At 40.2% G+C, this 16,293-nt stretch overlaps 1 pseudogene; it reads right to left on the bottom strand.

Moving 5' to 3' along the window:
* LOC131480732 (protein SET-like) overlaps positions 1–13,936 on the bottom strand; it is a 55,117-nt pseudogene extending 41,181 nt beyond the window's left edge.
* Between the last annotated feature and the right edge of the window lie 2,357 nt (positions 13,937–16,293).

Below are 16,293 nucleotides of genomic sequence, written 5' to 3'. Positions count from 1 at the left end.
TTAGTGCAATCACTTGTTTCTTTTTTTAATAGACGCTATATACGGTTCATAGTCGTGATTTTGATGCTGGATTTTTGCAGTGGAGAGTGAAGGCAAGACAGTCAAGTCACTTGGCTCAGGCACAGGTTCGGTGATAACACTGGGGTGTGAACCAAGGCCAGCTGCAGAGCCCTTTGGCACTGCAGCACTTTGGCCGGTTGTGCTGCTCCATGTGTTGCAGCGGCACTGCACTGCCCAGAAATGTCTGTGATTCAGAAAAAGTGTCCCAGACCATCACGCTCCCTGCGCTTCTGTCTCTGCTGTAATATACACGATGTCCTAGCTCCCAAAAGTGCAAATCGACATGGTGTTTTTTATTCTAAAGAGACCAACTGATGGCTTGCAGAAACTGGGGATGTTTGGCTTGGAAAAGATAAGTCATGAAGGGAAACAAAGATTTTATTCCTATGTCAAAGGCACTGCCACCTAGCTGCAGTCTGAGCAGTGTGGCTTCTCAATGTTCTAAGAGTGGGACTGATTTCACATCTTGGGGCGAGCCACCCACTCCTTATGTGAGAGTAAGCAGGTTCCTCACCCTCAACTCTCCTTAGTCAGAGGAAGACTTCATGCTCGTCTTGACCCGTGTGGTTTAAACAGGGAAATGGGAAAGTGAGCACAGCTTTTAATCAAAACTCCATGGCTTCAAAATCACACCACACAGATCAGCTATTCTGTGGTTGATCACAGAGAGAAAGGAGTGCTTTGGCAGAGCAGTAGGGGTGCCTCAAGCAAGACACATGAGTATGCTCAGAGGGAGTGCCCCATGGCTGCATGCAGCTGGGGCAGCGCAGCACACAAACAACACTGCAGGCTTGACGTGCCACAGACATGCAGCCCTGCACCAGTGCACATGGAACAGGTGTGGATATTTTTAAGCGACTCGAGGTACTATTTGCTCTGTGAAGTGTGCTGACTCCCTCAGCTGGTATTCTGAGTGATACCTCCTGTTCTGATAGTCTTTCCTATAGCAGGCATGACTATGGCAAGAGACAGCAATTCGTTTAGACTGGCTTCTGTGAGAACTGGCTGCTGAAAACAAGGCCAGTGATTTTATTTTTGGTCTATTAGTAAAACGACAGCACCAATTCATTTCACAGAGAAACCAAACAGCTGTCAAGTGGCCCGGAGCATGAGAATGCACATGCTATGATTCGGTTAGGCGGTGCAGAACTTTGCCATGGGCAGTGAGTGTTACACGGCTAAGTGTGGCAAGCACTTTGCAAATGGTGAAACACTCATTGTGCACTTGCCTCACATTGGACAATGAAGAAATGCCTAAACCATGTGCAACTGGGCTTCCTGCTGTGCCTCAACACATCCAGAGTGACAAACTGGGGTGAGTGCTTGGTGGGGGAATTGAGATGCTGAAATATTCGAATCTAATATCTGAGCATCTGATTATAATTGATGCTACTCTGCCTCAGATCCTGCTCCCTGCAGATGTATTTACAGCAGGTGGTGGCTCCAGAACTTAGGTTTTTGAAGGTTATCCCAAGAGTTGATTGAATTCTTGACTTGTGGCTGCAGGGAGGTCCAGTGCAGCTGATGTGGGCACCTAGAGAGTGAACCAGAGGATGAAAGACATTTCTGTTTTCATCTCTCCATCTCTTGGTCTATATCCCTGGCACATAATTAATTGAAATTTTAGAAAATGACAAAATTTAGGGAAATAGAAGTGATTGATGGTCATGAAATCAAACTTGTACCCAACTCAATATTATAAAAATGATGTGACAGTAGACATACTATTCTTTCTGAAAAATATTTGTATGTCTATCCTGTGAGTAGTAATAGGACAGAAATCAGGAGGCTGACAATGTGTCAATTTATTTCTTTCTAAGAAGACAATGGAGTGCTCTTGAGAGAAAATCAGAGTGTAATTCCAAACCATTGAAGCCAAGGTTGGGCCATGTGGGAAGAGACACCGACACTTCTAACACAGAAATCACCAACACAAATGACCAATAAGCTCTTTGAGTAATAGTATGAGAAGAGAGTGCCAACGAATACAGGCAGCTGATGCACAGAGGAAAATGAAAGACAGGGGCAGGTAGAAAAAATGCAAATATAAATACATGACAGAAATCCACACACATGGATATAAATAGATGTAAAGAGAGAGTTACACAGTGTCATAGATGCATAGAAGGGAGATGTGATTTAGCTTAGAAATCCTAAGTCAGCTAGCGTCGGATGAGGCCAACCAGCAAAATGCTGATATCCTAGTAATTTACAACCGGACATTGCAGGCATTGTTCCTAGGAAGACTCACTTGTTTTTAAGTGAGTTTTAAATAACAAAGCAAAACTTCAGAGGAAGACAAGAAACAAAAACATGCTTCCTGGAGAAGGACACAGCTCTTGTGCCTGTATCTTTCTTAGAGCAGTCATATTCACTCCTGTGCTTTTGCTGACCGTGCCATTTTCTCGTCTTAGCGACAGAGCTTAGCACTTGCAACACAGACTGAGTGGGACCAGAAACCTTCACGCTCTGATTCCTTTTGGAAGTTTGCCAGAAGAACTGAGTTTCAGCCATTCACCACCTCCAGATGTCGATGTAACATTTAGAAATTACCTTGTAGAGCAGCCGTCAAGGAATAAAGTGCCAACCCATAACATGCCCAGAATGAATGGGAAGTAACCTGCAATAGCATCCTGTGGTGAGCCCCAGAATTGTCAGGGTGCCTCAGGCTTAATGAGCTGGGCGGCATCCTGTGCTGAGCTTGCTGGAACTGAAACCATCGAATTAAATGGGCTAAAATTCAATGCAAAATTTGTAGTGAACTGTTGTGCTGTGTACAATAATATAATGTGATAGTATACTTCATATATTTATTGTATTGTTAAAATTTCTAAATCATGGGGCAAGTTAATGCATTAATTCATAAAGGACATGATATTTTATGTAATTTGTAGGGAATACCAGTGATAAATGCTTGAGGATTAAATGTAATCATGTGTTAACTAGTGCCTCTCATTTAACATTAAACAATACAAATGCAAACTAGTTGTCAGTGTACTCATAGTAACCAAGCTGAGGCTGTTCAGAATTCGACATCTAAGCTTTCCTTGCAGAAAATCAAAAGCAAGTCGTCAAACACATGAGTTTGGATGGATCCACATGTCGGCACTATGACATATGGGAAGGATCTGAGCAAGTGTGAAGTCTGAAGAAATTAAAAAAAATCCTACATGCAATGTGGAAGACCTGTCGCTGAGTCAGTGTGGGAGGCGCCTTCAAAGCTGAAATGCGCTCCATGTGTCAGTTCTGCACGAAATCCACATTCCATGTTTGCTTCCTTCCCACGCCCAGCAGAGCGGCAGGAAGCAACAGAAGGGTCCCACACACCAGCTGTCCACTCCCCCTCCTCCCGGAACACAGCTTCCCATTCCATTATTCTAATATTTAAAACATGTTTGAGGAAAAATACATGGCTGAGTGGAAAATAAAAGCTAACCTTAGACAACGTATTTGATGAAAATGACTATCGAGTTTAACCATAAGAATGAAAATTACACGCTGGTTGGCAGGTCCCAGACCCCTGCCCAATCTCTAATGCTGCCATTGTCCTACCATGTATCCTTAGGGATATGAAGGCAATGCAAAGATATGTCACGAAAAAAAGCCAATGTCAACATGTCTTCATTGGAGTGGCTGGAATGAACGTGGAAGCTGTAGAGAAAGAACACCCATACTCAATTGTTAAGATGTGGGCATGTTAGCTTACTCCGCAAGCATCCTTCTTGATCAGTTCGTTTTGTTTTAGCAATTCGGGAGAATACAAACAGCTAAATGGGTCATTTTCCTTTGTATTAAAAATTGACTTTCTCTTCCATATTTTATTCTTGCCTGCTGATTAAAACTTCATGAAAGTATTTGTTATTTAGGTGTATATTATCCCCAATAATCACTAAAGAATTTGAACTGACATAAACATTCAGTATGATAAAAATCTATTTGTAGAAAACATGCAAGTTCATACAGCAGTCCTATATGACACCTTTTCAAGCTAATTCATAAAACCGTTGCTTTATTTTTATTGAAACCAAGAGTCAATTCATCATCTTAGTAATTAAATGTTGCAGAGGTCAGGTGCCTGGCTGGTGTCCAAAGGAGAGTGGAGGTGGCCACGCCCAGCCCTCCCTAGAGATGACAACCAAAGCAGGGAGGTGCACAGTAATGCAGAGAACTTTCAGACGAGTGTGCCCTTGGAAAACTCCACTTAGGCTTAGGAACACAGACTACTTGATACCCAGTGACCCATCAACCTTGGGTAGAAAACTGCAGAAATTACAAAAAGTACAGGTAATTCAGAAATGCAAGTGAGTTCTGAGTCTTCTGTAGATCAATTTAAGAATTCTACAGAAAAAATAAATGTATCTTTTTTTATCAGTTGAAGGCACATTTGCCAGACATCAAAATGTATTTAAATCTTAACATCTACAAATGGCAATAGACTGCTATTTAATATAATATGTGTGTGTTTCACAGAAAGGCCTTCAAAGGGAGATATTTCTTTAATTATCTTCTAAATTAAAATGAGTCTAATTTATTCTGAAATCATCATACAGTTTTACTGGTTTAAATGTGTAATGTTTGTGTCTCCCGTGTGTTTTGTTGTTTTCTTCTCACAGCCCCAGCGGACAGCATGCGTTCCCAGACCCCCGCACTGCGGAGGCGGACTAAGGCACTTGGGAGCAAACCTCACAAAGGTGACCTCTGCTTTCCAGTGATGTCTCTGTGTCTTTGTCTCTCTCTGTAACCCAGGGCTCCAAATAAAACATTTCTAAATAGAATCATTTTTATATCTTACATTAAAATTTTCTTTGAATGAAGTGATTGATATTTTTCAATCATTACCTGACTCTACGTATTATTGACTATTACAAACACTTATGTATAATGTATCATATATATCATATGTATCATTATCTGTTACACACAATATAAAAATTTATTTCTGACATAACATTGGAAATACAATTTAGATAAAAACTCTTAGGATGTGAGTTAGTGATCAAGATGAAACAGACTATTATCACCAGCTGTTTTGGCAACCGAATCCAAGTATGAATTAACTCTGTCGCTTTGCTCAAAAATGACTTGGAAATGGTTCTTTTGTGGAATTAACTTGCACTTAACTGTGTTACTTTCAGATGGGGTTCTATCTCTGTAAGCAGGTTTCCAGCAAGTACATGTCTCCTCTTTTTAAAATTCCAGTATAATACTGTATTTAGAATTCAGGACCTAAAATCTTTGAGAAAACACAGTGAAGCTGCTTCCCTTTTCATTCACTCCCAGTTCAGGGCCAGAGATCTGATTGGGAATCCTAGCTTTCATATTAGCTTCAGATATTTCTTAGCGGATAATGTTCAGAGTTTTAACCTTTTCCATGCTCATTCCAACAAGCTAAATCACGAATGCTAGAATAAAATCTAGCAATCCCCCTTCTTCTCATTCCAATTCCCTCCCTGCACAGTAACTTCACATGAAAACATCAGGAATCCCGCACTTGCTTCCTGAACATACGCACAATCACATACACATGATAAGCACACATGACAGAAATGTACACATTAACACATGTATTGACTCTGCACATTAGTTTTATCTTTGCTCTTACCAAACAGATCATGTGGCACCTTTCAGGTCAGTGTGTACAAGTTTAAAGCGATTCTTGTCCATTGAGTCCTTCCATTATGGCAAACATTTCCTCATGATGATGCTTCAAGGCAAGCTTTTCAGAGCAGTTTTACAAGGCAGGTGTGCGTGTGTGTGTGTGTGTGAGAGAGAGAGAGGTGTGTGTGTGTGAGAGAGAGGTGTGTGTGTGAGAGAGAGAGGTGTGTGTGTCAGAGAGAGAGAGGTGTGTGTGTGAGAGAGAGAGAGGTGTGTGTGTGTGAGAGAGAGGTGTGTGTGTGAGAGAGAGAGGGGTGTGTGTGTGTGTGTGTGAGAGAGAGAGGTGTGTATGTGTGTGAGAGAGAGGTGTGTGTGTGAGAGAGAGAGGTGTGTGTGAGAGAGCTGTGTGTGTTTATGTGAGTGTCAGAGGATACACGTGTGTGAGAGATGTGTGTGTGAGAGACTTGGGTGGCAGGTCAGCTCAGTATCATAATAGATTTATCAAGTAGACTTTTTCAGGATGCATTTACAATGATCTGTTTCTATTTAATTACAAATTCTACTTTGTAGCAGGAAGAGCAGATTCATCTCTCAGAGGGTAACGACACATTAATTCAGCTCACATAACTAATACATAAAAATCAAAATGCCACATTAACAAACAGCAAATCAGAGGAAATAGATACTGCTTATATTAACGCTGCTAGGATAGTCATCCTCCCCCACTCCGGGTTACATATGAAAACAGATTGTAACCAGAAGAGAAATTTGTGGAGCAAAGAGCAGCAATAGTAATAAGAGCCGATTCAAGGGTCTGAATGCCTCATACCACAGAACTTGTGTATAAATGACAGGGCCCATCCCCCATCAAGTACACAGCTTTCTAGAATTAGCTGAAGTCTACAAAACGTATTTCCCAGGAAACATGTACACATTCAAAATTATACATGTTTCGTGGTTGCATTTCATGGTTTCTTAGGGATTTCCCCTGATCTCATGGTTAACACAGCAGATGTGTTGGTTTAGGACGTTAATTCAGTGGTGGCGGCGCCCAGGCACGTGAGCAGCAGGTACAGGGTCTGTAAACAGCTATTGGCCGAGGCCTCCCCTGGTCCATGCTGAGCGTCACCCCATGCAAGGTACTGAATTTCACATCTCATTCTGCCATTACGTACACTGCCAGACAACTGAAAACAAAACCCTGTTCAGATCCACTGAGTCTGCGGCAGTTTGGTGACGACTCCTCTCTCTGGTCTCTAGGATGCGAGTGCCTTACATGGGACTTCTTAACAGCTCTCACCTCTCTCCCATATCTGCGCTTTCCAGAGAAGTAGTACTGCTTACCAACAGCAACGTTATTTGCTTGTATAACATTCCATTTCTTACTCTAGTAAGGGCACTTAAGCATACAAAACAGCAAATAAAACTTAAACATATAAAATAGTACTGTGACTCCAGGAAGGTTACTATAGATCTCTGAAACTTACAAAAGTTTTGCTTGGTATTAAAGTGTTGAGAGACGCTTCAACTGCAAGACAAAGAGCAGTTTCTGGACACGGAGCCTTGAGATGGGCTCATGCGGAAGGCGTTAACTCAGCTTGCCACAAAAGGAAGGCAGGTGCTCCTGCAGAGGGAAGTCTGGCCCGGGCCTCCTGAGCAGTCAAAAGCAAATTAATTTCTGTGCTTTCCTCGGCCTCTGTCAGAGCGATCAGTCCACGGCGGCCAGTGGACAGCTCGCTGCAGCGCCTGCTAAATCCCATTCTTGAGTGAGGATAGAGCGTTTGCTGGAGCCAGGTGTGTCCTAGCTATGGCACGCTCTCTGTCAGCTGGAGTTGGGGTAATCACTTCAAGCGGGAAATAAATCAGTGCTGACATTCTAAATAAAGCTTTCAGCCCGAGGGTCATAATCAAGCTGCTCTTTCTAAATCCAGATCCATGGATGTTAAAGCAGGGAAATTCTGCTTGAGGGATGTGTCAGAGGGAAATGCCAAATAAATTCAGCCCACAAAGATACACACTGGGACAGGAGGCCCTCCCGTCCCTGGAGCTAATTAGTGACACAGGGAGAGAAAGGACTCTATAGCAGTCCAAATACACTTTTCTCAGGTAAAAGTCTAAGGAGAATAGAAACAGGGAGGACTTCCATCCACTCGCATAAATTAAATACGAAGGAGTATTAGTTCTTCTTCAGCCTGGAAGTGATTGACTTAATGGTATAGGTGAAGCTCTGAGTTTTCAGATCGAACCCACCTGTCTATATTGTGGATCATATAACCTCTGTCTTTCAGCCACTTTCGAATCCTTATCGAAACCTCTGTGCCAGCAGCTGCATTCATCAGGAAGAAAATAAAATGTGCATCTTTCAGTTGGACACTTAGCAGCAATTTTTATTTTAGTTTCTGAAGGAAAGTAATTTGATCTACTTCAGAAAAGATTATATTGGGATTGAGAAAATATTTCTTTCAAAATTTTAAAGAACATAATAAGTATATGCAAAAAGGTACTTATGGGGTCTACCAGAAAGTTTTGTTATAGATGTATAAATTATAATAAGAAAAGATCTAGATACTTAGCCTTTCATCCACCTCCATTGCCTCTTACATTTATTATTTCTTTGTGTTGAGTACCTGTGAAAGTCCTCCCTTCAAGCTGTTTGGAAAGATTCAACGCAGTGTCATTAGTCACCCTCACCCACTGTGTAACAGAACCCTCTTGACTCTAGTTTTGCACCTCTTCACCCATCTCTTTTTATACACTCTGAAAATAAATGAGAATTTACCCCATGCCAAATGCCAAGGATTCAAAAATCTTTAGAGGAGTCCATGATTGCAGTAAGGGGCACAAAGAAACCCTACTCTGGGGAAGGCACACTGAGTGGCATTCATGACTGAAGATGGAAAATGAAGAAAGAATGCAGAGTTTGTTGAATCCATGCTTCTTTCTTCTGGAAGTATTTTGAATGTCAATTCTATTATTTAAAAAGGTAAAATATGATGAGATTATAAAATGGAAGCGTGCATGAGTGCGTGAGCGCACACACGCACACACACACACCTACACTAGTTGTAGTAGTCCAGTGCCATGCTGATGAGCCTCATAAAGTCTCTCCCCTCACGGATGCATTAATGTAAACCCCACTTCCTAAGCCCAGGTGGGTCCAGAGGGCCCAGCTCAAGGTGCACCAGGTGTCAGAGGTGATGGCAGGGGCTAAGCCCAATGCTTCTCCCTGGACAGCGCTGTGGCCACACAGGCAGGCCACTCTGTCACCCAGGAAGCACCTCCTATTACACGAAGAAGTCCTGGCACTCTGCTAGACACTCCATGAATGGCTTGCCAACAAGTGAGGGACCACGTGACTGGTATATCCACACACTCCCTCTTTCCTGTCTGTAGGTAAATGAATACATCCACACACATGTGGACATACAGATTGTGTAGGTATCTGTGAGTCATCTGTGTGTGTCGGCATACAAAGACAAACATATATTACACACATAACAGGATTTACAGAGTAGTTAAGAATTACAGGTTCTGAAGCTCTATGATATATTTCATTGTTGCATTCATTTCTTTATATTAAGGAATATTGGGAAGCTAAATTACTAGAGTTCTCTACTTGAATTTCTCCTCTGATATTATCGGGAAATTTTACTTAACTCATACATTTCTTATAAGTTTCTAATACGAAATCGCATATACTAGCTTTATGCATTCCTATATCCCATCCATCTACCCAGCTGTGTATCAAGCTACTCATCAAGCCTGTCATCTCGTATTCTATCTTTGTAGTCACAGATACCTACACCCTAACAGAATATGCTGTAACGGATAGAATTGATGATTGTGTGACCAACAAATTGCCAACAGCAACAAAATGCATAAGATACTCCTTGAAAGCCCGGGGAGTCACTTATACTAAATCTATGGACAGTTGCTTTGCGCAATCCAACAAATGATCTCATTAGTTCATGCGAAAAACAATTTCACATCATTAGAAGTTTGTTATTAGTAGTGTTGAATGCCTCCTCAATATATTCCATTATTCACTGAAAATATGCTTATCACTTTTAGTTTCTTACAGATTCTGTGCCTGAAACGAAGGCTAGTGTGCCTAAAAGCAGCATTCCTGGCAGGTGAAAGAGACACTTCATTTGCAAATTTTGCAGTTTTTGTGTTTCAGAACTTATTCTTTTCCAATTACCACATCAGTCTTCAATTTCAAATTGCTGCTAATGAAAGTAAATCCCTGCCATTTATAACCACATGTGCCTTAGCCAAGAATCCCTCTGCCTTGCCAGTCTGGTTATTGTTAACATAAGTAGCTCCATCAAAATAGATACTGTTTAATATCTCTTTCAAAGGCCTATTGTCTTATACATAAAGACTTGACTTATCCTTTAAGACAGGTTGACACACCACAGCAATCACTTTACACTCCTACTGTCCTGCAAGTACTCGCTATGATGAGTTAACATATGACCAGTTACTTTAAGTGACTATGCTAGTGTTTGCTATGCAAAAATATAAGTTGTATTATTTAAAATATTCCAATTTCCACAAAATATTTGATTTCCAACAATGCCATTCATGCACATCACACAAAAAATGTTGAAAATCAATATGAGCTGTTATAATTTGTGAGTAATACATTTTAAAATGCTTTAAATATTTACTTAAAATATTTATTAGAAGTCAGTATATAAATAAATTACAAAGTATTTTTCATGCCTTTGAACTCAGAAAAATTAATGTATACAATATATACCTTTTCAAAAGAAACTTCATGAAAATATAAATAATACTCAGTCCAAAATTTCCCATCATGTCTTTACTAGCATTTGTGTTACTCAACTTAATTTGCAGTAAGCACGACTAGTATTAGACAAAAGACAATTGTTTCTACCAAAATAAATAGAAGCTCACAGGTACAGGAACTTATGCGTGGGATATTCACATCATCATATCATGTTCTCAAGTCTAACATTTGCAATGTTCTTCTCAAACCTTCCAAATGACTGTAGCAGCTATTGTAAACTTATCAGAGAATTGTGACAATATTGGATTCAAGAAATAATACTAATTATCAGAACTATGAAACAATATATTACGAAATAGTCTAAGCAATGTCATTATTCTTCTGTAGTCACTCATTAATACATATTAATTTCACTAACATGTATAAATGTGTTCAGATTTTGGAAGTATCTGTTGTCAAACATCAGCTGTGAGCAATAGTGATGTGGTATCTGTACAACTTTCCATGATATTTCCAAAGATAAATTAGATGATGATTGAATGAGCCCATGAGAATATTTACGTTTATTGTTTCTATGTTTAGCATATAGCTTGACGATTTCAAGTAATAATTCACAAGGAATGGTGCACAGAAATAAGGAAGTTTAAAGCAAATGCCACTTGTTTTTCTTAAATTATTCTGTTTTCCAAGACTAAATTATTCCATGTTATGCAGTAATCCGTTTAAAGGCAATTAAGTCATCCTGGGTGTTAGTATTAGTGTGTGGTAAGATGTGTGGCCTGCAAGATTCAGAGGGGTATACAATCCTCAACCTCGAAGCACAAACACTGTAAGGGGAGCACGCACTGCAACGCTTGCACGTCTGTGCACTAAACATTACTGCAAGTAAATCCAGTTACATGCAAGACATGGGGACCTTATTTTCCAGAGAGAATGGTTTTCCCCTAAATGCCCCGACTTGTAATAAGCACACTATCAGTTAGCAGAGAACAGAATGTCAATTGCCAAGTGTAACTTGTAAATAGAATCAGTCTATACCACTCCCAAAATTCCTGTGTTGCTCATATTTTGATACAAATAAGTTTTTGAAATTGCCAAAACAGAAAAAATTAAAATAGACTGGACCAGCATTTTACAGATAATATGTTACAGTTTTAATATCTTAAGTCAATGTTGAAATGAGCAGCTGCCCCATCAATATTCAGTCTATGATGGTTCTTATTAATTCCCAGCCAAAAGCCTTAATAATATCAGGACCACAAACACATCTAAGCTCAATAACTCAATATACAAACATGACCAAAATCCCTTTACTTTCCAAAGGCCACACAGCAATAAAACCAAATTACATTCTTCAGTGAAAAACTTAAACTTTGATAACAAAAACTCCTCAAATGAAACACTCTTATAAAACAACAGCTGTTCATATTGGTTTTCAACAAAACAACAGTCAAACTTCTAGACTAAAAATCTACTGTTAACCTTTGAGTGCAACTAAACAATTCAAAATCTTTCCAGATCCAGCAAAGTAAACTAGTACCAGCCAAAGAAAATCAAATTTAGCTCTGATTCTAGCAAATGGTGTTACCCACATCAAACCATCATAGACACATCAAACGTTTGCATCATGCATCCAGGGGGGAGAGAGGGGCTGGTTTTCCATTAAGGTTGTTAATGTAGAGTGGCATGTGTTCAGCCACTGAAACAGTGAAGGTGTGGCTGAAGCACAGTCTCCTACCTTCGTACAGTGCTCTGAAGCCTTGGGCGCTCACGGCAAAGTCAGTCGTGAACCACAGAGTGAGGATAGATCCTGTGCTCACCATCGAGGAGGGCAGCTGAAATCCCGACAATCTAGATGGAAAAAAGAAAGGCATGAAGCTCAATAGATCTGAATTAAAGTTCAATATATGAAAGTTAAAAAGCATGAATTTGTTAAACTAGTTTGACAATTTTTTTTAACTGTGGCCTATTTATGTACACCGTTAAACAACCAGCCAATCCAAACATACAGCTGTGCAAAGTGATTGAAATTAATGACTCTCAAGTATGAGAATGTGCTTATTTAAACAACGTTTGAGAAAATTCCTTTGGTAAAGATTGATCCAGTATATCACTGAATTAAGCAACACACGGAAGACAGAGAGAGCAAAGTCCCCATTCCACACAGACATACATGGGGTCTTTACATTCATTCTTGCCTTCATGTATTATTACATATTCAGTTGCCATAGTTCATATAACCTGCTTATTCTCAATGTCTCCACCCAAAAGCTTCATTTTATTTGCACAATAAAAAAATAAATGACAACCTTGGGCAGAGGTCAAATAAACTGATCTTAATGTTTGTTTTCAAAGGCAGATCTTTTAGAGTCTAAGAAATATTTTTCACAGTGTTTGGATGTAATTAAAGTTAGAGCTCTGCATGAGTGAACTGGTGTAATAATATGCAAAGCACTTTTAAGACCCAACTGGTTTTCGAAAGGTCAATGAGAGACTTTATCAACTCATAACTTACTCAAAGTTTCCTAATTAAGTGGGTTCATCCACAGACATGAGGGTCAGTACAGTCTGAACACAAAGTTATGATACAAAAGGAGTCATTCTGAGAGAAGCTCCTTCCTGACCTGAGCATCCTGGCCTGTCCATCGTTCTGTGACATTGCACACCTCAGCACAGCTGCTGTTGGCTGCACAACCAGTGCTCTGCACCTAATCACTGTGATTTGGCATGCCCAAATAATGAAATAACCGCAGACTGCAAATGGCAGCTCCATTGTCCTCAAACATCAAAATGAGATCCATTTAAGTGAAAGGGTAATTGTGCTAATGCTGCTCATTCCTGTGGTATGTCATTCATGACTTTAGCACACCGGCGTACTTGAAATGGTACGGGAAAATGGAATTAAAGCTTAAGCACATTTTGGTGCTGAGAAATGTAAAATCTCACCTGTGATTTTCCATAAGCTCTGTACAAAGCTCATACATAATTATTTTTGTCAAGTCATGTAGGATTTCTAGTTCTCTGTTATATTTTTAAAATATTTTTGCATTAGAAAAGCTACCTCAAAATAATTTGTTTTAGATGATCAAATGTATTTTAAATTGCTTTTTGTAATTAAAATTAAAATAGCAAGGAAAACATGTATGTATTGAACATTATGAATTCATACATGAAGACAGTGAAAATCAATGAGTTGGTCCAGGAAATTTCATGTGTCCCTTCGTGAAGAGCTGCACCTGGGGGATGGGAGCCTGGTATAGCCAAAGCAGGTCTACAGGGCTAAGAGTTATTGAAGAGAGTAAGACCTGTGTCTCCTGTGTGCTCTGAGAGCCCTACCAGAGTAAGTTCCACAAAGCACATGTTGTGAGGCACTGCCCATCTTTCCTGTCAAAACCCAAAGGTGCCTAATCGTTCACTTTGTTTTTACTTCTTCTCCTCTATCCTGGGTGATCTCGTTGCAGGTGGTTCCATGTAGATTCTCTGCCTACTCCTTTCCGTCTCAGTTGGTATCGTCTTCACTGCCATGATGCATGGCGCAGTAGAGATTACCATGTCCACTTGCACTGTTCACTACTCCTACATGCATTTCATCGCCTACCATCTTTCATTCATTCTCCTAATTTTTATATTGTGACTGATTCAGTCCATCCCGACAACTCACACAAATGGAATCTCAGTGACATAGTGACATGGTGGCAGCCAGTGACTACCACCTGTGCTTCTAGCAGACATTAGGGTGTGTGGTGTACCTACATCCTAACAAACAAAAAACACAATTTAGAGGAGCAAATATTGAATCAGAAATGAAAGTCAGCAACTTTAAATTCAGATTCCCCGTGATGCAAACACAGAAAAGCTTCAGAACTTGTCAGCACCACACAAGAAGATGAACCAATCAACATTCATCTACTCCACCCAACAAGAGGAAAAAAACACAGTTCCTTCAAGTACTCCAGGGACACTTGCCAAGTTTTGCCATATCCCAGGCCATGAAACAAACTTCACCACATTTGAAAGAACTGCAACAATATACTCTAGTCTCTGAATATATTAGAATTGAATTAGAAATGTGTAAGAGACAAATGACTAGTAAATTTCTAACCAGTGGGAAATTGATCAGCATAACCTAAATTGGCTGCAGAAACAAGCGGAAGCCCAAAACATAAAACATAAACCAAAACCAATGAGCAGAACCATTGCAAATGCAGTTACACAGTGTACATTAAGAGAGGAAAATTGTCAGGTCTGCAATCCAAGTTATTCCTTCAAGGCCTAAAAAAAAAGTAAACTATAGTGAACAGAAATTAAAAACCATATATGGAAAAATAAATTCTGTTGAAAGAGAAAATAAATTAATAAATAAAATAATCAAATGAATAGTTGGTTCTTTGTCAAGATCAATAAGAACAGCTAGTATGTGGAAAGACTAACAGAGAACAGGGAGAGGGAGGCATGGGTTACAGGAAGTGCAAACACTCCAGAGGCTGGGTCTTACGACAGATGTTACTACAGACCAGAAAGACATCATATTCCAGATGTTGGGTCTTATGACAGATGTTACTACAGACCAGGAAGACATCATATTCCAGATGTTGGCTCTTATGACAGATGTTACTACAGACCAGGAAGACATCCAAGAGATTGTAAGAGGATATCACAAAACTGAAGCCCCCACACATGTCAGCCAAGGTGAGATGAGGCACTCCTTCCTAAAGCACAAACTACCACAGAGTTTACTCCTGTGAACAACTGGATAGCTATTAAAACTCTCAAAAGGAGACCTCAATCCCCAAGAGATTGAGATTTCCTCCATCACTGACAAATTAATACAGATTTTGCACAATTTCTTCCAGAAAATAAAAGTGGATAGAACAGTTTTCTGTCTTTTTAAATGTTTGTTTTTATCTAGCCTAAAGAGAGAGAAAGAGAGAGAAGGAGAGAGAGAAGGAGAGAGAGACAGACAGACAGACAGACAGACACAGTGCAGTTAAGTCCCCATAGTTCATCCCCAAATGCCTGCAACGTACTGGATGGGCACAGTCCTAGGAGGAGCCCGAAATGCCACCCAGGTTACCTATGCAGGCAAGTACCCATGTACTTGAACCATCTTCTAATGCCTCCTAGGACACATTAGCAAGAAGATGGACCTGGGGAATGGCAGCCGAGATGAGGACCAGCGCCCCTATCAGATGCAGTTGCGCATTGTAATCCAGCAACGCAAAACACTGATTCCTGACTTTGATATTGTCATTCTTGCCTGTAAACTAAATTGTTCCTCCCCCACTAGACTCTGTGTTGAATCCTCACACCAGGCGTGGCTGTATTTGGAAAGGGGACTCTGAGGATTTAGTTAAGGTTTAACGGAGTCTAAAGGATGGGAAACGATGTAACCGGTTGATTTACAAGAACAGGAAAGCTCTCCCTACTCATACCTCACTGGGATAGGCACTGAGAGAAAGTCATGAAACGTTTTGTGAGCATGTCATGTCCACAGTTCAGGAAGAAACCATACTGGTGCCCAACTCTCAGACATTAAGCCTCCAGAAAGATGGAAGAATCAATTTCTGGTGCCACATAGGTATGGTATCAGGCCAAACGGCCTAAGACCCCAACCAGAAACTAACAAAGCAGAAGAAAAGAGAAAAAACAGTCAGAGATCGATGCCCCCTCATGAATACAGGTAAGAGTCACCTATGGCATGATCGTGTAACACGACTCAACCGTGTTTACTGAGGAATGTGAAGACAGTTCCATATTGACAATCACTGACATCCTCCATGCTAACTGCAAGGTCAACAAGTCGGGTGGAATATTGAAAAACATTCAACAAATTCAGGAGTTAGGAAAAATGTATCAGTAAATTAGGAGTGAAGAAAATAGTA

This window comes from Ochotona princeps, chromosome 7, assembly GCF_030435755.1.
Source record: "Ochotona princeps isolate mOchPri1 chromosome 7, mOchPri1.hap1, whole genome shotgun sequence".
Classification (NCBI taxonomy): Eukaryota; Metazoa; Chordata; class Mammalia; order Lagomorpha; family Ochotonidae; genus Ochotona; species Ochotona princeps.
The sequence above is the reverse complement of the archived record's forward strand: the minus strand, read 5'-3'. Positions and strand labels throughout refer to the sequence as shown.